Here is a 27,223-nt window from a genome sequence, read left to right as displayed (position 1 = left end):
CTGGCGTGATTATGTGATGTGGTCGGTCAGCTGAACTTAAGTTTTGCTCTGATTGGTCCAAAAGGCGTTCTCTTTAAGGCTTTTGTTTCTAATAGCGTTTGTCACAGAGTTTAAAAGTTTTCAAGTGGCACCCCACAGTAATAGACACGTTTCGCCCAATGTCTAGGGCTTTATCAAATGTTTTTTAAAAACATATTTTTATGCTTAAAGGGACAGTAAACACCAGAATTTGTGTTGTTTAAAAAGATAGATAATCCCTTTATTACCCATTCCCCAAATTTGCATAACCAACACAGTTATAATAATGTACTTTTTACCTCTGTGATTACCTTGTATCTATGCCTCTGCAAACTGCCCCCTTATTTCAGTTCTTTTGACTGACTTGCATTTTTAGGCAATCAGTGCTGACTCCTAGGAGCTTCACGTGCCGGAGCTCAATGTTATCTATATGAAAAACATGAACTAACGCCCTCTAGTGGTGAAAAACTGTCAAAATACTTTCAGATTAGAGGCAGTCTTCAAGGTCTAAAAAATTAGCACATGAACCTCCTAGATTTTGCTTTCAACTAAGAATACCAAGAGAACAAAGCAAAATTGGTAATAAAAGTAATTTGGAAAGTTGTTTAAAATTACATGCCCTATTTAAATCATGAAAGATTTTTTTGACTTTACTGTCCCTTTAATACATTTTGGAATACATGGAAGTTTTAGTAATTTAGTGATTTAAAAGGAAACCTGTGCTTTATGATCTGTGCTATATATATTGACATAAATGTGCTGTTTAAACTGACGCAGATACATTGTTGCCTCAAAGGTTGCTATTAATTGTTAATGATATATTGTTACGGTTTGTTAAAACTGCTTTAAATTTGAATATATTTTCTGTATATAAAATAAGAAATTACTTTTACGGTCAGAAGTGTTTTGGGAATTATTTACAACTGTTTAGATACTTATTGATATTCACTCCTTGTCAGCTGAGCAAGCGCCCTTTTTGTTTTTCTAGGTATACTTACCACCACCATCTTTGTACATTTGCCTGAGATTTACCAGGGTGTGCTACGTTGTAGCTCTGCTATGTCCCTGATTATGCTTTTGGATAGTGCTCTGGCATTCGTTCTTGCTTCTTTCTGTCAAACCACAATTATTACTTCTTCTGTGATCCTTCAAATATCTAGTGTGTAGAGGATAGTGTTACTGCTATTTATGTTCAGGCTCTGGGTCCCTACCTAGACAAACACTTTGGGGCCCATTTATCAAGCTCCGAACGGAGCTTGTGGGCCCCTGTTTCTGGCGAGTCTTCAGAGCGTATTGCTCTCCGCATTTAGCGAGGTGTTGTGGACCTGATCCGCACTGTCGGATCAGGTCCGCAACACCTTTGATAAATAGGGGCCACTAAGTCTAACAATATGCCCTATGAAGTTTTTTTTTATTGTCTGCAAGTTTTATATGAGTATTTTGCTTTAAGGTTAGTCTGGAGACATATATAGCTGGCTATAGTGTGTGTGTGTGTTTCAATTAAGTAACTTTTTTTAGATATTTATTTCTTAATCCATATTGTAAAGGGACATTATAGTCAAAAACTAAAATACAATAATTTTATAGAGAAATATGTATAGACAAAATTTGCCATTGACACTTATTAAAAAAAGTAGTTAAACATTAGCATAAGTGTTTCTGTTTTTTGCAGCCCTGATAAGAAATTTGAATATGGCCATCATACACACTCCCCACACAGCCCACTCTTTTACACACTGTCCCTAGTTATTAGAGCAGTGTATACCACTGGTAGTTTACTAAGGCTAAGATAAAAATGTGCCAGTTCCCCATCCCCAGACTAGCAATGCCGATGCTCCAGCTTCTATAGATAATAAATTAGGAGCTGCAGACATACTGCAGCTAAAATTTACATTCTCTGCTCATAACAGATTATAGGCTTAAAATCACAGGGCAGAGAGTGTAGATTTCAACTGCTGTGTGTTATAAATATTTTCCAATCTTCAATACAAAACTGACTAAATTCTTATCTTTGCCTTAGCAAACAGCCAGGGCTATAGACTGCTCTTATAACTAACTAGGGACAGTGTGTAAAAGAGCAGGCTGTGCTGGGAGTTTTTATGACGGCCATATTCAAAGCTCTTATTAGGGCTGCTAACTACATGACACTTTATTCTCATTTTTAACTAATTTAGCAGCAACATTTTTAATAAGTGTCAATGGCAAATAATGTCTATTCATATTTCTCTATTAAATTATTTTAGTTTTTGACTTTGAGACACTCAAGTCAAAATTAAACTTTCAAGATTCAGATAGTGCATGCAATTTTAAACAAATCTCCAGTTTACTTTCATTATCATAAATTGCACAGTCTTTTTATATGTATACTCCTACTGAGCATATGCAAGATTTCACACAATATACGTATATGCATTTGTGATTGGCTTTGAAATTTATCAGAAAAAAAATCTGCTACTCATTTGAAGTTCAGGCTCAATCATTGAAAAAGCTCTCTGGGCTTGCGAGATTATTAAAGAATGCTCGCCAGTCCTTCTATTTCCCTGGTGGAATGATCTAAATCCACCTTTTACCCTGAAAACAGGGTGTCTCGCTAAGGGGAGTATTTTCATATGAAAAGTGCACAATAAAAATTGTATTTTAAACATCATACCAAACAAATATTTGAACCATTCACACAAAATAAGCAGGGAAAAATTGTATTGTTAAGGTGCATCAAAAATCATAACAAAATTCTTCACCAAAAATCGTATTTTAACAAAAATGTAAAAATTTGTATGTAATTTACACATAAATAACATTAAATATGCAAAGCGTAAATCAGAATTTTAGTGTACTGGATGCGCAAAAATCACACCCGAAATTGGTACTTATAAATACAAAATGCAAAGCGTAATTGTTGTTTTTTTTTGTAAAATGGGCTGAACTTGGGCGTTCCATGGGCGTATATGAAAATGTCTCTAATCTGTAAAGATTTTCGCACTGCAGATCTCAGTTTTTTCTCGCCAACTAAAAGGTGACAAGCTTTTCTCAATACAATATGAATACTTAATACCCAAATAGAAAAACACGAAAATATAGGTGAATGTAAGATGCTAGACACAAAAAGCAGTGTAATGTGATTTATATTGACTGCAGGATTTAATTTCTTAAAGTGAACCCCTGCTTAATGCTAACTTTGCTCTAAGGAGTGAAGTGTCCCTATACAGCAAGCTCCTTTACTTTCAATAGGAGCCATCTTGCCACTCGCAGGGACTGACCCTTTTTTTACAATTATTCCTCCAGGGCAGAGTCAGTGAAATACTAGGTTTGATCAGGTGAAGTTTATATCATTGGATCCTTAGTACTATTGTATTTTCTTTTTATCATGCATTTGATGTTTATGCAAATCTACTGTATTTACTTGTCCTTTAGAAGTATCTGATGTGATACCATCCCTACTATCAAGGTAATTATGAATTTACCACCATTGATCAGGCTGATTAAAGGGACACTGAACCCAATTTTTTTCTTTCGTGATTCAGATAGAGCATGCAATTTTAAGCAACTTTCTAATTTGCTCCTATTATCAAATTTTCTTCATTTTCTTGGTATCTTTATTTGAAATGCAAGAATGTAAGTTTAGATGCCGGCCCATTTTTGGTGAACACACTGTGTTGTTCTTGCTGATTGGTGGATAAATTCATCCACCAATAAACAAGTGCTTTCCATGGTTCTGAACCAAAAAAATAGCTTAGATGCCTTCTTTTTCAAATAAAGAAAGCTAGAGAACAAAGATTAATTGATAATAGGAGTAAATTAGAAAGTTGCTTAAAATTGCATGCTCTATCTGAATCACGAAAGAAAAATTTGGGGTTCAGTGTCCCTTTAATTGTTAGCTGGCAGTTGCAAGCATCACTTACTGTTTTACAATCTTAACAGATACTCTTATAACGGATTATAATGCTTTAGCCACAAATCACCCAGGCTTATAGGCAATGCTTTTATATGATTTTTTGTGTAAATTTTTATAGCTTTTAATTGGAGTCACTAATTAAATTCCATTAACTAAACAAAGATGGGAATATGAAATCTGTTTGTTTTTTTTGTCCTTGAGCATATGCACACATTGGAACTACAATTCCCACATTACCATTTGGCTTAGAGTCACTGGCTATGTCCGGGAAAATTTAGAAGAAAAAAAAACAAAACAACAAAAACTTACATTAATGGCAGAGAAAATGTTTGCATTCAAATGTTCAAAAGCTATGGAATGACTTGTTTTGTTTAGGTTTTTTTACATCATTTATGACATCACTCCGGGCATTATATTTGGCTTTCATTTCTTTAACCACTGCTCATGAAATACACTTATTATATATATGAAAATTTAAAGACTGGTAATACAGAACTCTTTAAAATCTATATTTCTTTCATGTAATTGGCAAGAGTCCAAGAGCTAGTGACGTACGGGATATTCAATTCTACCAGGAGGGACAAAGTTTCCCAAGCCTCAAAATGCCTATAAATACACCCCTCACCACACCCACAATTCAGTTTTACAAACTTTGCCTCCTATGGAGGTGGTGAAGTAAGTTTGTGCTTGATTTTCTATGTTGATATGCGCTTCTCAGCATTTTTGAAGCGCAATTCCTCTCAGAGTACAGTGAATGTCAGAGGGATGTGAAGGGAGTATCCCCTATTGAATGCAATGGTCTTTTTCATAGGTTCTCTGTTATTGGTTGTAGAGAAAAAGCAAAAGTTCTCCAGCTGGTGCAAAATCCAAGACCTTTATTGTGCAAAATAGGGTACAAAATAGCTACGTTTCGGGCAAACAATCAGCCCTTTTTCAAGCTTGACAAAATGTGAATACAACAGCATTTGAATAGCCCTAATGGCGCCAAACAATTGTTGTAAATATATGAACACATTGCCATCTAGTGGAGAATTGCCATATTATATGTATTTGTAACAAAAAAATAAATTCAGTGAATTTAATAGTGATAATCAATAAATATATCAAGTGTAAACCTTATTATAAAATATTTTTATCTCATATTACATTAAAAAATACAATCTTAAATTAATACACAAAATTTGATCTCATAATAAGACCACAATACATTCTTAATTTAAAAACATCATATGTGTGAAAACTAAAAAATACTTAAAAATATTTCAGTAAACACACATATGTATAAGTCAATCAAGATACTCAACAGGTGCTCTAAATATGTGTATGTTTATATGGATGGTTAGATGGAATAAGAGGTTTATATACAAAATTAAATCAACCAATCGGATTTTTCCTACCTTAATTCCGATTGGCTGATAGAATCCTATCAGCCAATCAGAATTCGAGGGACGCCATCTTGGATGACGTCATTTAAAGGAACCTTCATTCAGTGTTAGGACATCGTAAGAAGAGGATGGCTCTGCGTCGGCTGGATTGAAGATGGACCCGCTCCGATTGATTGAAGATAGAAGATGCCGCTTGGATGAAGACTTCTGCCGCTTGGATGACCTCTTCTGCCCGGATTCGATGAAGACTTCTGGCCGGATCAGATGAAGACTTGTGCCGGTCCGGATGTCCTCTTCTGCCCCATCGGTGCCCGGCTGGGTGAAGACAGCTCAATGTAGGGTGATCTTTAATGGGGTAGTGTTAGGTTTTTTAAGGGGGGATCGGGTGGGTTTTAGAGTAGGGGTGTGTGGGTGGTGGGTTGTAATGTTGGGGGAGTATTGTATTTCTTTTTTTTACAGGTAAAAGATCTGATTACTTTGGGGCAATGCCCCGCAAAAGGCCCTTTTAAGTGCTATTTGTAATTTAGTTTAGGATAGGGAATTTTATTATTTTGGGGGGCTTTTTTATTTTATTAAGGGGATTAGATTTGGTGTAATTAGATTAAACTTCTTGTAATATTTTTTTATTTTTTGTAATTTAGTGTTTTTTTTGTTTTGTACTATAGTTTAGTTTATTTAATTGTATTTTATTTTAGATAATTGTAGTTAATATATTTAATTAATTTATTGATAGTGTAGTGTTAGGTGTATTTGTAAATTAGGCTAGGATTTATTTTACAGATAATTTTGTAATTATTTTAACTAGGTAGCTATTAAATAGTTAATAACTAGTTAAAATAAATACAAAGTTGCCTGTAAAATAAATATAAATCCTAAAATAGCTACAATGTAATTATTAGTTATATTGTAGCTATCTTATGGTTTATTTTATAGGTAAGTATTTATTTTTTAATAGGAATAATTTATTTAATTATAGTAATTTTATTTGGATTTATTAAAAATAGATTTAAGTTAGGGGGTGTTAGGGTTAGACTTAGGTTTAGGGGTTAATACATTTAATATAGAAGCGGCGACGTTGGGGGGCGGCAGATTAGGGGTTAATAAATATAATGTAGGTGTCGGCGATGATAGAGGCAGCAGATAAGGGGTTCATAGGTATAATGTAGGTGGCGGCGGTGTCCAGAGCGGCAGATTAGGGGTTAATAATATAATGCAGGTGGCGACAATGTTGGGGGCGGCATATTAGGGGTTAATAAGTGTAAGGTTATGGGTCTTTAGACTCAGGGTTCATGTTAGGGTGTTAGGTGTAGACTTAGAAAGTATTTCCTCATAGGAAAAAATGGGGCGGTGTTAGAAGCTGAACGCTGCTTTTTTGCAGGTGTTAGGTTTTTTTTCAGACAGCTCAGCCCCATTGTATCCTATGGGGAAATTGTGCACGAGCAACGCTGGTATTACAGGTAGAAGTGGCGCTAAATTTGCTCAATGCTCACTTTTCTGAGGCTAACGCAGCCATTCAGAAAACTTGTAATACCAGCGTTGTTTAAAGTGTGCACTGGAAAAAAAAGGCTCATTAGCAACGCAAGTTTTTACAGACAAAACTTGTAATCTAGCCAATTATTAAATACTATTATGGAATTATTATTTAGACACATACACACACACATATACATATATATATATATATATATATATATATATATAAAACCCTTTGCATTCAAATACCATACCTGTTACACAAACTAATTGGTAACTCTAGGGGGTGCAAGTCAAATGGAGGGGATGGGATAAAATCTATAGAGTGGCCCATTAACTCAATAATAAGGATGTAAATATGCACAAGTGCACTAGTGGGCTAAGATCTAAAATGATGAATACCCAAAGTTAAAGGGTTATGGTGGTAATCATATAAATATAAAAAGAAGCACACAAAAAAATATAGATAAATAGATTACAGTTACAAAAAACACAATATATATGGAAATAACAGTAATAATAAATATGTATTGAAAACATAAGTCCTGTTGGCTCTTATCTGTATAGGACACAGTCCTCAGGGACAACTACTTATTTAGAGATAAGCAACATTAAGTAGTTATTTATACACCACCCTTTTATATTAGTTCAGCACATATTATCTTTCAATCTGTATTAATCTATACAGATCCCTTATCCTATATTTTTAATATTTTTATTTGTGTTATATCTTTTAGATTAAGATCAAGATAGATATGGACATCACCTGTCCCTTTATGTGTATATATGGATTTTTAATATAGGTCTCACTTATGTTCTTTATGAAAACCCTATTTAACATCTGTTCACTTAGTCGCTATGGTATTTTTATATATAAATGCATTCACATTCTCACAGGATTCTTAGATGTACGCAGTTAGGCTCAGTCACTATATCAACATACACATTTACTATTTTTCATCCCATTTAACCACATTCATAACATATTATAGGTATCAATAGTTTTCTAACTAGTAGATTGTGATTGACATTCACATATTATACATACACGTGTGCTCTACCCAGAAAAGTTTTTTAGGGCTATCGCGTTAACATAGTAACCACGTGATGTCCTAGTAATTTGACAAATCTAGCCCTGATAGGGCAAATGTTGCACCTCTATTTGTGACGTATACGGAAGTATATTCAGGTACAAACGAGACCTCCATCGGAATAATAGTAGGTGATCCGTTTTAAGAAATAAGAAAAACAAGGTACTACATAATGGTTCTGTAATGATATCCACCGCCAATACATAGCTACATTTGTATGAACTTGTGCACGATTTGAGTTTTCTAATGAAATATAAGATCCATCTTTTATATTTTAAAGTATTTATTTAAATGGTCACGCATGATTATTAGATTGAAAAATATAATGGTGTCCTATATATATTATTTATGGGTATAAGTTACATAAAGTAACTATCATAAAGTAATATAAAAAATGGGTCTCACAGGGACCTTTAGTATGAACGTAATGAATCACATTAGCCAGTGATCCAACTTTAATGCTCACACTTGTTAGTGATTGTATCATTAGCCACAGTCTCACAACTTGGGATACTATTGGGATCTATTAGAGATTTAATCTAGTAACACAATATAAGGTGTTGACATGATATTCACCACAAGATTTTTTAGAGTTATATTTATATATATTAGGTGTGTATTTATATGCACTGTCAATAATGCCTTTTTTCTAATATGATGTCATAGATTTGTAGATAATCTATCAACATTTTATCAGTATCAGCATTTAAGCCAGTACTCTCATTTTATGAACAGAAGCCTAATGAAACAGACAGTAGTCTGAGAAACGCGTTGCTTACTGTGTTTTAAATTTCAGTGTCATATAGTTGACATTTTGAATATTATTTTACCATTAAATTGTGGTTTTTATCCATTGTTGAGAGTCTGAGCTTATTCGGTCCGTTTAGGACATTGGAGAGACCAGCATTCATGCTATACCAGTGAGCTGGGACACTGTGAGGTCCCAGTCTACTCTATTTAGCGCAATTGGGTGCTGCTCCACTTGTGAGTATTAATTTGGCATTCACATTATCCATTTGTACCAACTGTATCACACTAGGAGGCGCCATTGTCTTGTGATTCCATTTCACTGAGAAAGTTCATATACCGTTTAACCCTTATAAATATTTTTATGAATATTTATATAGCAAATTTTTATTTTTTATCAGATAGTGTTTGTATGCATGTAACAGTTTATTTTATTGTATTTATGTTGTGTTTGGTGCAACTTTGTTTATCTGACTATCCTAAGTGTAACAATTTATATTAGGGTATTTATGTTGTGTTTTGATCAACTCTTTTTTAACTCACTACCCTTTACGCAAGGTTTTCAGTCTAACCTGACAAGCGTAAATCGCAATTGCGCTCGAGTGTTCGTGTTTACTTTCAATTTGTAATACGAGCGATATTTTCGTGGAGCGCAAAAAGACAAAAACAAAATATAGCTTGCATGCAAAAGTTAGCGTGACACTCGTAATCTAGCCCTAAATCTAAAATACTTTGGCTATTTAAGGATAAGATTAGTAGGAAGAGGATTCCCTTTAAGGAAGTCAAAGACTATTTAACATTTCTTGTCATAAAGTTAGCTAAAAACCTAGGTGAGTGGTATTCCTTGAATTACCCTGAGTTGCTCGGCAAAATGAAAAGGGATTCTTGCTCTTGCAGTCCTCACCTCATGTTTCTCAACCTCCTACACTTCTAAATTGTAAATCCCCACAGGAATAGGGCCCTCAATTCCGGTGTTTGCCAAATTTTGTCTTGTCTCTTACAAGTTTCATATCATTGTTTTATTTAAATGAATTTTACCCATGGATAGCATTACAGAATATGTTGGCGCTTCATAAATAAAGTATAATAATAAAAATAATAATAATAATAATTTGTTAGATTGGATCTAATTTCCATTGTCCCTATGAGCTAAAATTAATCTAATTAAAATGATTGTATTCCCTAGATTACTTAATCTGTTATAACATTTACCTTTATTCATTATTCAAAAGGATTTACTTTTCTTTGAACAAATATGTTTAAGTTTTCTTTGGGGCAAGAAAAAACAATCATAGCTTTGAAGAAGACCATTTTCAGAAAGGATGGGGGGCTTTCCTTCCCAGATTTGGAACATTATAATTTGGTTGTATTTTTGAAGATTGCAATAGATTGGATTACTGAGACAGAACATAATTCGTTATTTTACTTTAGTGCAGCATCTAGTCTATCCATACTCACTCAAAATGCTATTACATTGTTTAAGTAGTATTTTACTGATAATGGTGAAACATATGTTAGTTTTTAGAAATGTTATTGAGACATGGCATAAAATTTGCAAAATTCTTCAAATTAATGCCAATTGCTCTAAATATTTAACAACTATTGGAAACCCCAATTTCGCATTGGCTTTGAGGTGTAAGATCTTTACAAATTGGAATAAAAAATGGCTGATTTATAGGGATCAGATAAGAGAAAAGGACCAGTTGGGTGTAAATCTTTTTAAGATCTTAAGCAGAAATTAAATATTTCTAATAGAGAATTTTTTTGCATTTTTAGAAACCTGCCACCTTTTTTAGAGATTTAGTTAGAGACTATCCAGCTGACTGTGTAAGATTCAATAATAAATGTGTATAAAATGGGAAATTAATCTATTTCTATTTTTTTACAAACTTTTAAAAATTTCCCAAGGTCAGAGAAATTTACAGGACCTAACTCAGAGGTGATTGAAAAGATTTTTGTTTCAGACAAGGCAACAATCTCAGCAGCTTGGAGGGAATCACAAATGAGAAAAGTACATATATCTTATATTACTTCTGTTATGAAATCTAGACGGGACTCTAAAATGTCTGCTGCTTGTTTCAAATGTAATTTTCATAAAGCAGACCGGTTGCATTGTTTTTGGAACTGTCCCAAGATCCAAAGATTTTGGAAGAGGAAATTGGACTAATAGAATTAGTGGAAGCTCAATTAAGATCCAAGCTAAACATATAGGGTGTGATCCGATATACAGCGTAGTTTTCGGCGCAAGCGAGGTAACCCGCACCACCCGTAATTTCACCTCGCACATCAGGGTATTACATATACTGCGCCGTCAGATGCTAAAGTGGCGTAAGTAGTACAAACTGGCGCTGTTCCGAAAAGTGCGCAAATACACATTTTAGTCGTCGCAAGTACCTACGCCAGTATTTTGTCCACGTAAAGTCTCAATAAAGTGTAGTTTTATACAAATTAGGCTAACACTCGTAAAAATCACCCGCGACTTCATCTAAAAATGCGCCACGTAATTACGCTATTTAAAAGTCATATATAAACCCAATGCGCAGCCGCCATTTTCTTCAGTGTGTTTAGATGGTTCGTTGAGCTACAGCACACTACAGTGGAGTTGAGAATTAGTTAGAGTAGAGAGAGAGGCACAAACAGAGGAGTTAGTTAGGTCGCATTGTTGGTTGGGTAAGCTTGAACACTTACACATCTTTTTACATATTGCACACATTTTGCATACATACATATACAAAATACACAACACTTTTTTTTCTAACACCTCACACATTTTATTTCAATTTTACTATGTGATAGGCTGAGTGTTTGGTTGTGATTGTGTGTGATTGAACTGGGAGTGAGTGTGAGTGTGTGAGTGTGTGTAGTGTGAGGATGGTAGGGAGAGGTAGGGAGGAGGGGAGAGGAGTGGCAGGGAGAGGAGTTTTGTAGCGGACAGGAGGAGCAGCGGGGTCCCCGTCAGGGAGTAAGTGGAGTGGGGAGGGGGAGAGCTAGAAGGGATGATGGGAGGGGAGATGCCCAAAAGCCCCAGAGACCAGGCACATCAAGGAGAGGGACAGAGGGTGCACATTGGGACAGAAGGGGGGAGGAGGGAGAGGATAGGAAGGAACCCACACCAGGGACATCACAGGGAGGAAGCCAGGTGTCCACAGAGGATGAGAGGATGAGATGTCCTAATTTCTCATTCTCTGAGAATGTTGCCCTAGTCCAGGCCATCATGGACAATCACAGTGCTCTCTTTGGCCAGGAGAAGGGCAAAGGTGTTGCCAGAAGGCGGAAAGCAGCATGGTTGGTGGTAGAGGATGCCGTCAACAGTGTGGCCCCGCAGAAGAGGACTGTTGAGGGCCTGAAAAAAAGGTGGAACGACTGTAAGAGGTGGGTGAAAGAGAAGATGGGGCAGGAAGCCATACACTAGAGGGGAACAGGCTGTGGTCCACCTCTGGACACAGAATACAACACCTGGCAGGAGATGATACGCAGGTCCCTGAGTATCACAACAGTCCGTGGACTTTCAGGGGCTCGTGACTCAGGGGCTGCAACCACAGCACATCATGCTGGTGAGTAACATCCCACACACCAGTATCATATGTATTTAAGATATAACATCCTTTAATGTCACACATTCATGTACACAATGAGGAGCATGGTATTTGGCCTACTAACAAAAACATCTACAATTATATTTGACATTAATGCTACTTAACACAATGCAATTCATGATATGAGGTGGAATAGTGCTACTAATACTAACATGTCTCAGAGTAACACAGGCCACAAGCCACATGTAGAGGTTTCAGTAAATGGACACTATAGCATCACAATACTTTTAGCTCATAAAGCAGGTTCTGTGCCTACATCAGGCTAAAGTAAATTGTGTGACCATAGTGTCACTTAAAGAACACATTTTCTCCATCACTGACATGTACACATAACTATTGTATGAAACACATACCTGTAAACTGTGTAGATTAAAATCCCTCATATCACAAATCACATTGTGCACATGCATGTTATAGAGTTTGACATGAGAATGAGTATAGGCCCTAGCATATATCAATGTACATTGTATGCTCACATGGACATATATATGACTGTACTAATCCCTATCATGATTTGACTCCTCCACAGAACCTCCTGTCACCAGGCATGCCGCCACCTCCACCACCACCACCAGTCACAGGCATGCAGCCACCTCCACCACCACCACCAGTCTACAGGCAACCACATGAACATTTTGCTCCCAGGCATGAGCAGGGTTGGATGGCTTCTGTTGAGGACCCGGAAGTGATGCCACCACCATTGCCATATGAGCCCTGGCAAGATTTCTGGCCAGAGGAATACTCTTCTTTTGGTTTTGAGGGGGAGCCAAGTCAGCCACAAAGGGTCCATGTCTTTACCCCCCCCCCCCAACACAATATCAGGGAAGTCATGGCTATTACACACAGGGTATGTCCCAAGAAATGCAAACTGGACAGGCTGAGTGGTCACAATGGGACTACCAATCCACCCTGAGAGCTCCACCATCCTCTTCCCTTGGGAGAGCTCCACCATCCTCTTCCCTTGGGAGAGCTCCACCATCCTCTCCCCTTGGGAGAGCTCCACCATCCTCTTCCCTTGGGAGAGCTCCACCATCCTCTTCCCTTGGGAGAGCTCCACCATCCTCTTCCCTTGGGAGAGCTCCACCATCTGCAGATGAGCATATAGCTGAAGATGTCCCAGAAGCACCAGCAGATGAAGATGTTCCACAAGCACCAGCAGCTGAAGATGTTCCTCAAGCACATGCAGATGCAGCTGAAGATGTTCCTCAAACACATGCAAACACATGCAGATGCAGCTGAAGTAGTTCCTCAAGCACATGCAGATGCAGTTGAAGTAGTTCCTCAAACACATGCAGATGCAGCTGAAGTAGTTCCTCAAGCACCAGCAGATGCAGCTGAACATGCACCTCATGCACCTAGAAGCCCTGCTGCTCAAGAACCTGTGGATGCATTGTATTCTCCCCTGGGTGAGGAATCCATTGCACTGCAGAGGAGGCTCATAACAAGCTGCAAGAGCAGACAAAGAGGCCAAGAGTGGTTTGACAGGAGCCAAGAGAGGTTCAAAGGAGCCAAGAGAGGTTACACAGGAGCCAAGAGAGGTTACTCAAGCGTAGCATAGAGCTGCAAAGGGACATGGCAGCATCATTAAATGGAATTGTTCAAAACCAGTCGCAGATGATGCGAGTTCTGTCTGATATGCAGATGCAGATGGACAATAGATGGCAGGAACAAAATCAACTCTTGGGTGTGTTGGTTGAGTACTTTACACACCAGCAGGACACTGCCTCCAGTCTGTCATCTGTGGCCAGCACTCCAGCAGAATCATCTGAATCTTCCCAAACCAGGAGAACAAGGAAATCCACTCCAGTCACCTCAGCCCCCTCATCCAAGAAGCCTAAAAAAAAAAATATATATTCTTATAGTACACCATAAATCTTGTCCTCTGTTATTTACCATACAATTATCATCCACATCCATGTGAGGGGTGTTTTAGTACACTAATATTGTTTAAACATATAATAAGGCCTGTGTGGAAATGGGCCCAAAAAGGTAATATTATCCTGTTTATGACATATTCATGTTCTATAAACCACATCACATAGTTGTGTATGAAGGGTACATATAGTAATATTCACTTATAAGATGTAAATCAAGGTTTCTCACATCCAATAGAAATTGACACATGGGCAGGGATAGGCACGAGACAAGGCTGTGGCGGACATTTTCTAAAGTAAAGACCTTTAGTGAAGGATACCTTGCCTATCCCTGCACATGGGTATATATATATCAATAAATCATAGTGACCTAAACATGAATTAAACTAATGAGATATTTTCAGTAATTAGGGTGGTTAAGCGAAGGGGGGTGGGATGTAGTAGTTTCACTTACATGCATTGGAATTCTCCAGTATGTAATTCGATGACCAAACCAGCTGCAGCAGGGGCATCAGCAGGGGCAGCACCATGACCAGGGACCTCAGTTGCAACTATAGAATCAGCATGTATAGACGGAACAACAGGGGCTTGTAGGACTTTCAGCACCCCTTGTGCCCCATCATGCACCCCTTGTGCCCCATGATGCTGCCTCTCTATGGAAGGCAGAGGAAACATGGTGGCTAATGAGGATGTGCATTGGCGGGTTTTTTTAGGCTTCCTGTTGAGAGGTTGTGCTGTTTGTGATTGGTTTGACACAATTGACACACTTGCAGGGGCAGGAATAATAAATGATTGGAAGAGGTTTAACTGTTTGCGATCCAAGCTGCTGATATGTATGTTGTTGTATGTATTTGTTAGGCCTTCAGAGAGTTACGTTGGTTTTTTAGTCAGTGCAAGGGTTGCTGCGCCTGCAATTTGTGGCGAGATGAGAATGGAGTAGATTTTCTGAATTCTGCGCGCGTAAGTCCTTACGCTGTATATTGGATACCAAACTGCGCATGTTTTTTGTTTTTTTTTGTTTTTGTTTTTTAAAAGCTTTATTAAAGATTAGAAAGAAGAACAGTACATGTATTGAAAAAGAAACAGTAATGTACATAATCTAAAGGCCCATACTTCGCCCCTCTGTGTACAACAGAGCTATAAAGTCTTGAAAGTCCTTAAACAATGTATGGGTGGCGAGCAGGGCGAGAACTAGTCCATTTTCGTGCTTGTGCATGTATTGATGCACAACAAACAGAAGGGAGAAAAGAAATTTCACAACCGTTCCATTTTACATGTATTAAACAAATGCACATAATATGAGTAGGAGAGGTTAACTGCGCATGTTTTGTATGTCAGTCTATGGGTCAAAAAAATACGGCCGAAGGCAGAAATATATGCGCGTAACTTGTATGCTACGCCGTATATGTGATACCAAACCCGCGCAAAATCTGGCATCGCCGGCTTCTGTGGGCGACGCTGCATATCGGATGGGGCCCATATTTTTTTAAATAAAAAATTTATATATTTATGAATGATTATTTAATAAATTAATCTTGGTAGGGAGGAACATAATTTTAAAGTATTGGAAATCTAAAAAAAAAAGGTCCTATTTTTCAGAATTCACTAAGAAAATTTGTAACCAGTTGATATTGAAACAATATGACACATCTGTGGAGTCTAAAGTGGAAATTAAACCCTACCCATTGGATGCCCTCTCTATATATACCAATTCTAGATTCTCATTAATTAGATGATAATCTAGTCTAATAATGAACAGACTCTGTTCATATGTTAAACTACTTGAAAACTACAAATAAATATTATAATTACAAAGTGTTAACTTTTCCTTTAATTGTAAAACATGATTAAATGCACATTAATTTCCTTTGATTTGTTTTTATTAATTTTTCAAATGAACACTTAATTTTTCAGCTGGGCTTTAATAAATCTAGCATAGTGACTTAAAAGCACATGAAATACATTTTTTCTTTCTTGAGTCACATAGAACGTACAATTTTAAACAACTTTCCAATTTACATCTTTTTTTAATAAGGAAAGTGCCTTGGTGCTTGGGGGATCCTTTTGGTGATGAAAAGTTGAAACACTGGCACTGGAGTAAATTTATTAAGCTTCATACTTTGCTTTTGGAGCCATGAGGAACAGGCAGGCAATTGTAGAAGCAAAACGGCTTCTCCTGCCTCTCAGGCATCTAACAGGTGGCAAGATCAATCACAACCAAACTTGCACGTTTTGGGTGATTGACACACCTAATTTTTATTGTGTTTGAATAGGGGGTGGCATTGCACAATAAAGCTCTTGTGCAATGTTAAATATCACAATGCAATGCAGCATTGCAAGTGGCAATTGCAGGAGGGCAGGTTCAATATTTGAATTTTGCCCAATATAGTAACACTTAATGCACAAACTGTTTAAATGTCTTCTCCCAATTTGTGTTCTTTCTGTACACTGTACACTCTTCCTGAATCATGCATGTTTTATTTATACGTCCATGCCCCTTTAATGATCATTACTGTTTGATCTATTTCCTTGAAGCTTAATCTTGTCAAGCTGCTGAAATAACTTCACACAAAGTCAATGCAGGTTTAATGAAAAAGTCATTATTAGCAAGGGCACAATAAAAAGTCACAATACATTGGGAAAAGATTGCAATGCAGACAAAAAAAAGCCTTTTGCACAACCTTCCCACAAGAAGTAACAAGAAGCTCAATTTCTAGTGACCTGTCACTATGGATTATTGATTCAATTATTTAGCTTCAATATTTTGATTACTCATAAGTTATTGTTTAGGACAGGGATTTTGGTATTTATTTATCAATCCTTTCAATAAATAATTGCAGTGGGATTGAGTTCTAGCCCATAGTTTCACAATTTTATTTAGTCACTCACATTTGGATACAGAGCTATTACAAGAGTTAATGTAAAAATTACTTTTATAAATAGTTAAAAAAAAAATATTTGTAATGATTTGCTAACTGACAGAAAATTATCTTTGCATAATGTTATAACATTTTCTTAGATATCTGATTCTATTGTAAAATCTTTAAATTTATATTTGATCATTGTATTCGTGGAGCTATAGAGCTTCATTTCTAGATTATGCATTCCCAACTTGTCAATGTTGTTTCCATATTTACTTGAAGGTTATATAGTTTAATAGATTTTTATTATTTTATATAAGACTGTTTAATTAATTTAAAAGGTCAACACTCTGGGAAAAGGTGATCACTTGCGCTACTAGACACCGGCGTGATTTTCTATGGATTGGTAGGTAGCTATAACAGATCCCCTATCTCTCCCCTGGTTTAATTACAGAGAGATGAGACTCTTCCTTTGAAAAGGGCAGTTCCCTCTTATTGAATTGCCCCTTTTCAGGTATTGGCATCATATTTTTTATTTATTTTTTGTTAAGAGTGAGTTGGACTCGCTCATATCCCTCCACATAAACACAAGGGGCACAAGGGCACAATGATTTAAAGCTCTCCACCCTGGCAATATGATCTAAGGCAGGGATGGGGAACCTTGGCACTCCTGATGTTTCAGAACTACATTACCCATGATGCTTAGGCACTCTGAAGTCCAGTTGAGCATCATGGTAAATGTAGTTCTTAAACATCTGTAGGGCTAAGGTTCCCCATCCCTGATCTAAGGCATCTCATTATTTTGTATAAATTCTCTCCATGCCAGCAAGTTTTTGATCACCATGCCCAAAGAGGCAATAGAAACTATTTGGAAAGGAGGAGGTACCACATTCCAATAAGGGGTCTTATACTCCTTCTATAAAAATGGCACTTTAGCTTATTTCTATAGCATCTTTAAAAGGAGCCTGATTCTAAAAAAAAAAAAAAAAAAAAACAAACAAACAAAAAACAACATACACATGATCATACGAATTCCACAAATACCCAACAGGCTTCCATGTTTTAACAGTGACCTAATTGACTGGGAACTTTGTTATTTTAGTAAACAAGGACATTGTTGATTTAAAAGCTCAGGTAGAAACTGAAAGCAATCTGAAAAGAAAATGCTTAAAACAAGGCAGCAAATCAGAAGATGGCATTTCCATAGCTCACAACAATTATAAATCAATGGACTGCACATTTATCTTGAAAAAATAGAGTTCCTGCTTCACTCAAGTGTTTTTTTAGTGCTAAATTTAAAACTATCTATCTTGCCCTTGCACTTTATTCTGTTAAAAATGTTTTAAAAGCAAAGAAAATTATTTTGTTTACTGATAAATTGCTAAAGATGAACGAAATCATGGGTCAATAAACATATTTCCAATAATAATCCAGTAACTGGACTGGAAGAACAGCAGTTTGCAGTCAAATTAATCATAGTGCAAAACAAATCACCTGCAACTCTTTCTTTGTATATAAAACAGACTTGTGGAAAAAGTGTTTGTTTTTAAAGCTGACAATTGTGATATAAAGTCCAATTGCTTGTGGTATATTGAAGAAGAGAATAATATTTTTTTTCTAACATAAAAATATTGTTGGGCAAAGTTAAATAATTTGGGGTTGCAAGGTAAAAACAAAATGGCCCCTCATGTTGTAGACTATAATTTGTGAAAAAAATAAAAAAAAATCCCAAATGGGTCACTCACAAGTGAGATGGCACTGTATAGATGAGTAGTGCAAATAGGCAGGCTGGATGTCACAGAGGAGCCATTTCATGCCTGATGAAACTGCTCATTTTGAGCTAAGAAATGCGTTGCAGCGCACAGGAAAATGGCTGCTGGATTCCTGCCTGTGGTCAGATATTGGAAACTCTCGTGTCTAAGGAGGAATTCCCCTGGAGGATTCTGCCGGGAACACCAGCCAGCTGGTGGCTGTGAGTGACATCCAGCCTGTCTATTTGCACTATTCATCTATATAGTGCTATCTCACTTGAGAGTGACCTATTTGGGATTTTTTTAATTTGTTTCATAAATCACATAGTCTACACCATAAGGCACACTTTTGTTTTTACCTAGTTGGTTTTCTCGCACCTTAAGAAGAGGAGCTGCCCTAGTGACTTGGATTATTTTTCTGGATCAGATACAGTGATTGTTCTTGCATTTAGTATTGTGTGTAGTATAGCGCCCCTGTTAATTTGTGTACAAAGAGACTTTTTGTTGTTTTGACAAATTTCTGTCTATATATCTAAATAGCTATTCATAATGTGACAGAGACACTGGAAGTGGACTTTTGAGAACATTATTTTTAAATATTTGTTCTATATAACTGTACTTTTGTTGAGATTGCACTAAGGCAGTTGCTTTCTCACAGTAAAACAATATGGTTCTCATTATTTCCTTGCATTTAAGGATTAATATAGCTTCAGCCTTGAAGTTATACTTTTTGTTTCAGGAAAAGTCACCTACTGTGAATAAACATAATTTCAGAAAAATCTATTTCTGCTTATATTCGTGAGTACATGCCAACTTCATATTCAACATATTGAAAGAGAAGGTAACTGTCACAGTTCGGAACAAAAACTCAGTTAAAAACATCCTTAATGAATGTATGCCTGAAAACTTTCTGTCCCCAAAAGTTTAGACATAACTAGCAGAAAAAGCATAATTAAAGGATTTGTTTGAGACTGTGACAAATGATGTGCTAATCTAAAAAAGCCATATTTTATTATTATTATTATTATTCTTTATTTATAAAGCGCCAACAGATTCCACAGTGCTGCCCATGGGTACAAAGATAAAAGTACAACGGAGAATCAATACAATAACAGACAAAATTTTACCAGACAAATACAGGGGGAATTGAGGGCCCTATTCCAGTGGGAATTTACAATCTAGATGGGTAGGAGGATGGGAAACTGGAGGTGGGGACTGCAAAGGTGAGAATGATATTAGTGAGGAGATAGATGAGGGCAACTGTTAGGTAAGTGAACTTAATTTGTTACTGAGTCGGGTGATAAGCTTCCCTGAAAAAAAAGGTCTTTAGGGAGCGTTTAAAGGAGGACAGGTTAGGGGAAAGTCTAACAGTTCGAGGCAGTGTGTTCCAGAGGGTTGGTGCCGCACAAAAGAAGTCCTGTATTCTAGCATGGGAGGAGGTGATGGTAGAGAATGCAAGGAGCAGGTCATTGTTGGATCTTAGGATGCAGGCTGGAGTATATTTGTTGATGAGAGAGGACAGGTAGGGTGTGGCAGAATTGGTGAGGGATTTCTAGGTCAGGGTGAGAATTTGGAATTTAACTCTGCTGTGAATGGGGAGCCAGTGAAGGGACTCGCAGAGAGGTGCAGCAGAAACAGAGCATTGAGAGAGGTGAATTAGCCTGGCAGAAGCATGTAGGATGGATCGAAGGGGAGAGAGGCGGAAGAGAGGGCCAGTTAGTAGGTTATTACAGTAGTCAAGTCGGGAAATTACCAGGGAGTGGATTAGCTGTTTAGTAGTTTAAATGCTCAGAAATGGACGAATTTTAGAGATATTGTGTAGGTGGTTGTGGTAGGATGAAGAGAGCAATTGGATGTGGGGAATGAAGTACAGATTTGAGTCAAGTGTGACTCCAAGGCAGCGGACTTGGGGTGAAGGGGAGATAGAGACTGGCGTAGAGTTAGAGAGGGGGATTAGAAGTAGTTCAATCTTGGACATGTTTATTTTTAGGTGGTGAGAGGCCATCTAGGAGGAAATGCCAGATTAGCAGTCGCTGATGTGAGAATTGACAAAAGGAGAGAGTGCAGGGGTGGATAGGTAGATCTGGGTATCATCAGCATAGAGGTGATAGTTGAAGCCATAGCTGTTGATAAGTTTACCCAGTGAAGAAGTGTAAACAGAGAAGAGTAGAGGACCCAGGACAGAGCCTTAAGGTACTCCGACAGAGGCAATAGAGAGGAGTCACCAGCAAAACAGATGGAGCAGGATCTGTTAGAGGGATAAGAGGGAATCCAGGAGAGGGCAGTGTCACAGAGCCCAAGAGTCCATAGGAGGAGGGGGATGGTCAACAGTGTCAAAGGCAGCAGAGAGGTCAAGTAAGATGAGTATAGAGTAGTAGCCATTGTTTTTAGCAGAAAGGAGATCATTAGTAACCTTGGTGAGGGCAGTCTCAGTTGAGTGTTGGGGACGGAAGCCAGATTGCAGGGAAAGTGGGTTAGGCAATCAAAAACTAGTTTTTCAAGGATTTTTGAAGCTAGCAGGAGCAGTGATATGGGGCGGTAGTTTGGGTCAAGGGAGGGTTATTGTATGAAATATGTAGACAAGTGGATGACACACTTGGGAGATTTATCTTTGTTTATTTATTGACCCCACTAAAGGTCTTAAAGGGACAGTCCACTCCATAATGTTTATTGTTAAAAAATAGATCATCTCTTTATTGCCTATTCCCCAGTTTTGCATAACCAACAAATAAATTAATATACTTTTTACCACTGTGATTACCTAGTATCTAAACCTCTGCAGACTGCCCACTTATTTCAGGTCAGGATGACAGACTTACATTTTTTGCCAATTGGTGTTGTCCCATAAATAACTCCATGGGAGTGAACACAATGTTTAAAGGGACATCAAAGTCCAAATTAAACTTTCATGATTCTGATAGGGCTTGTATTTTTAAACAACTATTTACTTTTATCATCAAATTTGCTTTCTTCTCTTGGTATTCTATGTTAAATGCTAAATCTGGGTAGGCTTGTTGGATAATTTCTAAGACTATGCAGTCCACCTCTTATCTCACAGTCTGGCCGTGAATAGCTAATAACATGTACTGTTTGTTCATGTGAGCCATATAGATAACATTGTGCTCATTCTAGTGGAGTTATTTAAGAGTCAGGATTAATTGCCTGAAATGCAAGTCGGTCAAAAGATATGAGCTAAGGGGGCAGTCTGCAGAATCTTAGATACAAGGTAATAATAGAGGTAAAAAATATATTAATAGAACAGTGTTGGTTATGCAAAAAAGGGAATGATAAATAAAGGAATTATCTATCCTTTTAAACAATAACATTTTTGGTGTTTACTGTCCCTTTAATTGCTGTATTAGCTTTCAATACCTAATATAAAGGAGTGTCAATGTATGATGACTGACCTGTTTAATAATATGAGGAAATCCACTGAAATATGCATAAATAATAAAGAGTTCAATAATCTGCTCTCACGCCAGAAATGTGTCAAATATTTTAAAAGTTCTAAAAACATTCAGTAACATTAAGATTCCACAATACTAAAGTAATGAAAGTTTTCTCACTGTTCTAAATTCACTTCACAAAAAAAGATGTCTGTTAGTTGAAGGGGTTCTCTTTGCTACAATATAAGTTTTTAGATACTTCTTGGAAAAGCTTCTATACATTCTACAGAGAAACACTTTAAATGGGAGTGTGGAATGACTAAAATAAAATCTGGTATATTTTAAATGTAAATATGATCATTTAAAATGGAAATAAAAGTAACTAAAGAAAAAGTTTTAAAGGTGACACAACTACAATACCATGTTACTACTCACTATGCTATTGGTTGCTCTTTCTTTGCCTAAAGTTCTTGTTAAGCCATTCTGCTATTTTAAGCCATTACAGGTGCTGGTTGGTGAAGTTCTGCATCTTCATACTGGTACCTGCAATCTTGGAGCTTAGGTATTCTCACACCCTGTGACAGAAGTGGTGCATATATTCCCAGACCAGTAACATTCATGGCTGTTTGACACTTTTATCATGAGCTTCAGGTTAGTGTGCACAATTCAGAGAGGCAGTGTTGTTTTAATTTATTCTTGAAGGCTATTAATATATTTTAAACTGTGTAAAGTACTGCAAAAAACTAAAGCTCCAACTCTGTACATGCATGTGAACCAAAAGTGCATAATGCAGCTGTTGGAAAAGCAGAAAACATGAATCAGTTGTAAACTGTTCTGACACAGAGTGCAAGAATAGCTAAGCTCCAACATTACGGCACCTTGTATGAAGATGCAAAGCTTTACCAACCAGCACCAGTGTGTGGTTAAAATACGAAAACAGCTTTAAAGAGATCTGTAACAAAGGAGCAAGAACAATATAAGCTCAGTAGTAACCATACTATTGTACTATTTCTTACATGATTTGGAGAGAACATATCATTTTAAACAACTTTCCAATGTACTTCTATTATCAAATTTGCTTCATTCCCTTGTTATTCATTGCTGAAGTAACAGCAATGCACTACTGGCATCTTGCTGAACACATCTAGATCAGGGCCGATGCAAGGATTTTCGTCTACACAGACGAAGGTGCATTTTGACGCCCCAACCCCCCGCCACAATCCCCCACCACAACACCATGATAACCCACCAATAATGCCACCCACCTCCCCGCCACATATATATATGTTTTTCCAGTAACTCAAATTAAACGCAAATGTAATCAGCCAAGCAGTTTCCATTCCAGGTGAATAGGTGAATAGTTGTTTGGACATGTTTTTTTTTTTTAATCTCTTTGCAGTGGTTAAAGTAAACACATGGAAGCATTTGTGAGAGAATTCAATGCACTTTGTTATTAGAGCATTTTTTTATTCAGCAGCATACCTATTCAAACATATTTTTTATTTAAGAATTTTAAAGTGACATAAAACTTCAATGAAAAAACACTCAAATTAACATTTTTGTACTGCACTTTTGCTTGCTTTGTTATGTATGACTAATGGACAGTCATACATAACAATACTATAATAAAATGCTCTAATATTAAAGTGCATTGTATTCTCTCACAAATGCTTCCATGTAATTATGTGTTTACTTTAAACTCTGCAAAGAGATAAAAAAAAAACAAAAAAAAAACAAAACAGAAGTCTAACTACACCTCATTGGGCCCCAGGGCACAGTCTGTCAGCCCCTATGTATATAATATACCCAGCAAGTTCTAATAAAAAAGGCCAATAGCAATATATTTAAATAAAGTGAGTCGTGACTGAGTCTGCAGAAATGTCAACACAAATACATAGATCTTATAAGAGGAGTTTTAAGAAATGATAGAAGTCCAAAGTCCAAGTTTTAGCTATTAACTGTTTAATGATCCAAAATTCTTCATGTATATTATCTATACAATACCCCCCAAAGTTCATAAATAATAATAAACACCCTTCAAAGACCCTTGTTTATGTATGTAGCCATCCCTCACATTAAGTTTTTTTTTTTAGTGAAATGATCACTTTGAATTTGGAAAATAGTTTGCAGAACAGAAACAATAGTAAAAATCTAAAAATGACAAATTATTTAAAGTGAAGGTCAATTTATCTTATTCACAAGACTTAATGTATAAACTAATGTTAAAATTATTGCAGTCGCTTATTTTATATTTTTTTTAAAAATAATCCTTTACATATAAATAGTATTTATAATCTACCGCCGTTTGCGCTCTACGCTCCGCCCCATCAACACTTCCTTGTTCTTATCGGATGACGTAGCTTTGTCTGTTAGCAGCGGACTACGCTCGTGCACCCGTTATAGATTTGAACTGCGCATGCGTATCTGCAGCTCAATGGTGCATGCGTTCAAGTAAGTGCCGTGACTTAGTATCCAAACTCTATTAGTATGTGAGATGCGCTGCGCTATCAAAATTACCTGTTAGTATTTTTGGTAGTGGTTTCGCAATAATCCAAGTGAGAGCGATGCTGTCAATTCAATGTTACAATGGACTGGGAGAACTGACAACGCATGCACGTTACATGAATGAGCATGCCGATGATGATGCGCTGTTTGCATAAATGCATGCGCATAAGATGGCGATGACGAAATAGAAAAGGGGCTGGACGCCATGGGGGTAAAATAACGATAGGAGCGAAAATATGTCAATCACTGAAGGCACTATGGCGGGCGGATTGTACAGCATAAACGGAGCGGGTCAAACAAGTAAAAAATAAAACTTATTATTGTGTTTTCATATATTTTGATGAATGAACATCATAATGATTTTTGCTGATAGATTGAAATTTGATATCCAGAACGCAAGACTTGACCTTCACTTTAAATAAAAAGGTTGCTTTACCAACTCACCATTCACCTACCTCTCTCAGTCACTGTCTTCAGTATTGCGGCGCCTGGCGGTCTCTCTGGAGGGGGGGCGTCCCTCACGTGGTGGCTCCCTCAGCTTCAATTTTACTAGTCCTCATGTGTGTTTCCCTCCCTCTCACAGCTGACAGCTCCGCTCAAATCACACACACGCTGCCCAGCGCCTGCGCCCTCCTGACCCCTGCATGCTGATTGCCGTGAGCGCTTGTGCACACATAAAATTTTCAAAAAAAAACCTCAAGCAGCTGATTTACCAATGAAGGCAGCCAGATCCGGCGCCCCCCTGCTGTGGGCGACTTAAGGCGACTTACACTGGCGCCGGCCCTGATCTAGTTAGCCAATCACAAGAGACAAATGTGTGCAGGTACCAATGAGCAGCTAGCTCCCACTAGTTTAGGATATGTGCGTATAATTTTAAACAAGGGTTACCAAGAGAACAAAGCACATTTGAAAACAGAAATTAATTTATAAGCGTCTTAAAATTACATGCTCTATTTAAATTCTGCAAGATTAATCTTGCCTTTCCTATCCCTTTAAGTGTTAGATGTATTTTCTTATGATGAGGACATGATAACCCTCTATTTGTAAATAAAGAGTATTTAGTAATTGGACCATTACATTATAGTACAATATAAAGACTGACACTGTGTACTAAGAAAGAACTTCTCCAAAGTGTCAGTATTGGAGGTAATAGGTGCTCTGAAAAAGAACAAAAACTAAGAATCTCAGAGAGAAGGAAAAACAAAACAACTTTTATTATAAAGTAAAAAACACTACAGTGCAGTTAAAAACAATATACAAATGTGAAAATCAAAGTCTGCAAGAAACCAAAAAAACTATGATGAAGAAATCAGTGTAATCATATACAAGAAAGATAATAATTAAATCACTGAGGTATATTACCAGATTATAGGCCCATTGTGGTGCACATACTGAGTTAAAAAGATCCGTAACATAGAAGACTATGATTGTGTGAAGTCCCAGAGACTTGGGAACAATTAAAGGGACACTCAAGTCAAAATTAAACTTTAATGATTCAGACATAGCATGCGATTTTAAACAACTTTACAATTTATTTCCATTAACAAAATACGCACATTTTTAAATTTACACTTCTTGAGTCACCTGCTCCTACTGAGAATTCACAGAATATATGTATATGTATTTGTGTTTGGCTGATGGTTGTCACATGATACAAGAGGAGTGGAATTAGACATAACTGAAATCTTTCAGCAAAAATATAGTATTAATTTTAAGTTCAGACTAAGTGCTATTGCATTGTCTTTTTATCATGTATTTGTTAATTATGCATATCTATTATAAACGGTTTCAAGGAGCTTAACCTATTCTCTCTGTATATGCAAACAACACAATTGTTTTATTCTGAAAAAAGTGCATAATCGCCCTCAGTAAAACAATAATTACAAAAAAAGTTTCAAAGTGAAATATTTAGGTAATAAACAAATTATAAACTTTCATGATTCAGATAGGGCATGTAATTTTAAGCAACTTTCCAATTTACTTTTATCATCAAATTTGCTTTGTTCGCTTGTTATTCTTAGTTGAAAGCTAAACCTAGGTAGACTGATATGCTAATTTTGAAGCCCTTGAAGGCCACCTCTTATCTGAATGCATTTGACAGTTTTAATAGCTAGAGGGCATTAGTTCATGTGTGCCATATTGATAAAATTGTACTCACGTCCGTGGATTTACCTAGGAGTTAGCACTGATTGGCTAAAATGCAAGAACTGCAATAAGGGGGCAGTCTGCAGAGGCTTAGATACAAGGTAATCACAGGGGTAAATGTATATTAATATAACAGTGTTGGTTATGCAAAACTGGGGAATGGGTAATAAAGGAATTATCTATCTTTTTAAACAAAAAAAAAAATCTGCAGTAGATTGTCCCTTAAACTGATTTGGAAAGAACAAACAAAGTATCCAGTCTGATTAAACAAATATGACTGTTAGAATCTTTTTCTTGTTTTGTGATTATTTTTGCACCAACTATGAATGTTATATTTTATTTTTAACAATAATCACTAAAATAATTGAAGGGGGAGTAAGATTTGTTGATATGTTTAAATAAATGAAGATGTTTTTTACATTTAATCAATAGTACTAATTATTCAATTACCCTATTTAATGACTGATACCTTTATCGACTAAACATTTTATACTTCAGT

This window comes from Bombina bombina, chromosome 6, assembly GCF_027579735.1.
Source record: "Bombina bombina isolate aBomBom1 chromosome 6, aBomBom1.pri, whole genome shotgun sequence".
Classification (NCBI taxonomy): Eukaryota; Metazoa; Chordata; class Amphibia; order Anura; family Bombinatoridae; genus Bombina; species Bombina bombina.
Note: the sequence above shows the minus strand (reverse complement) of the source record.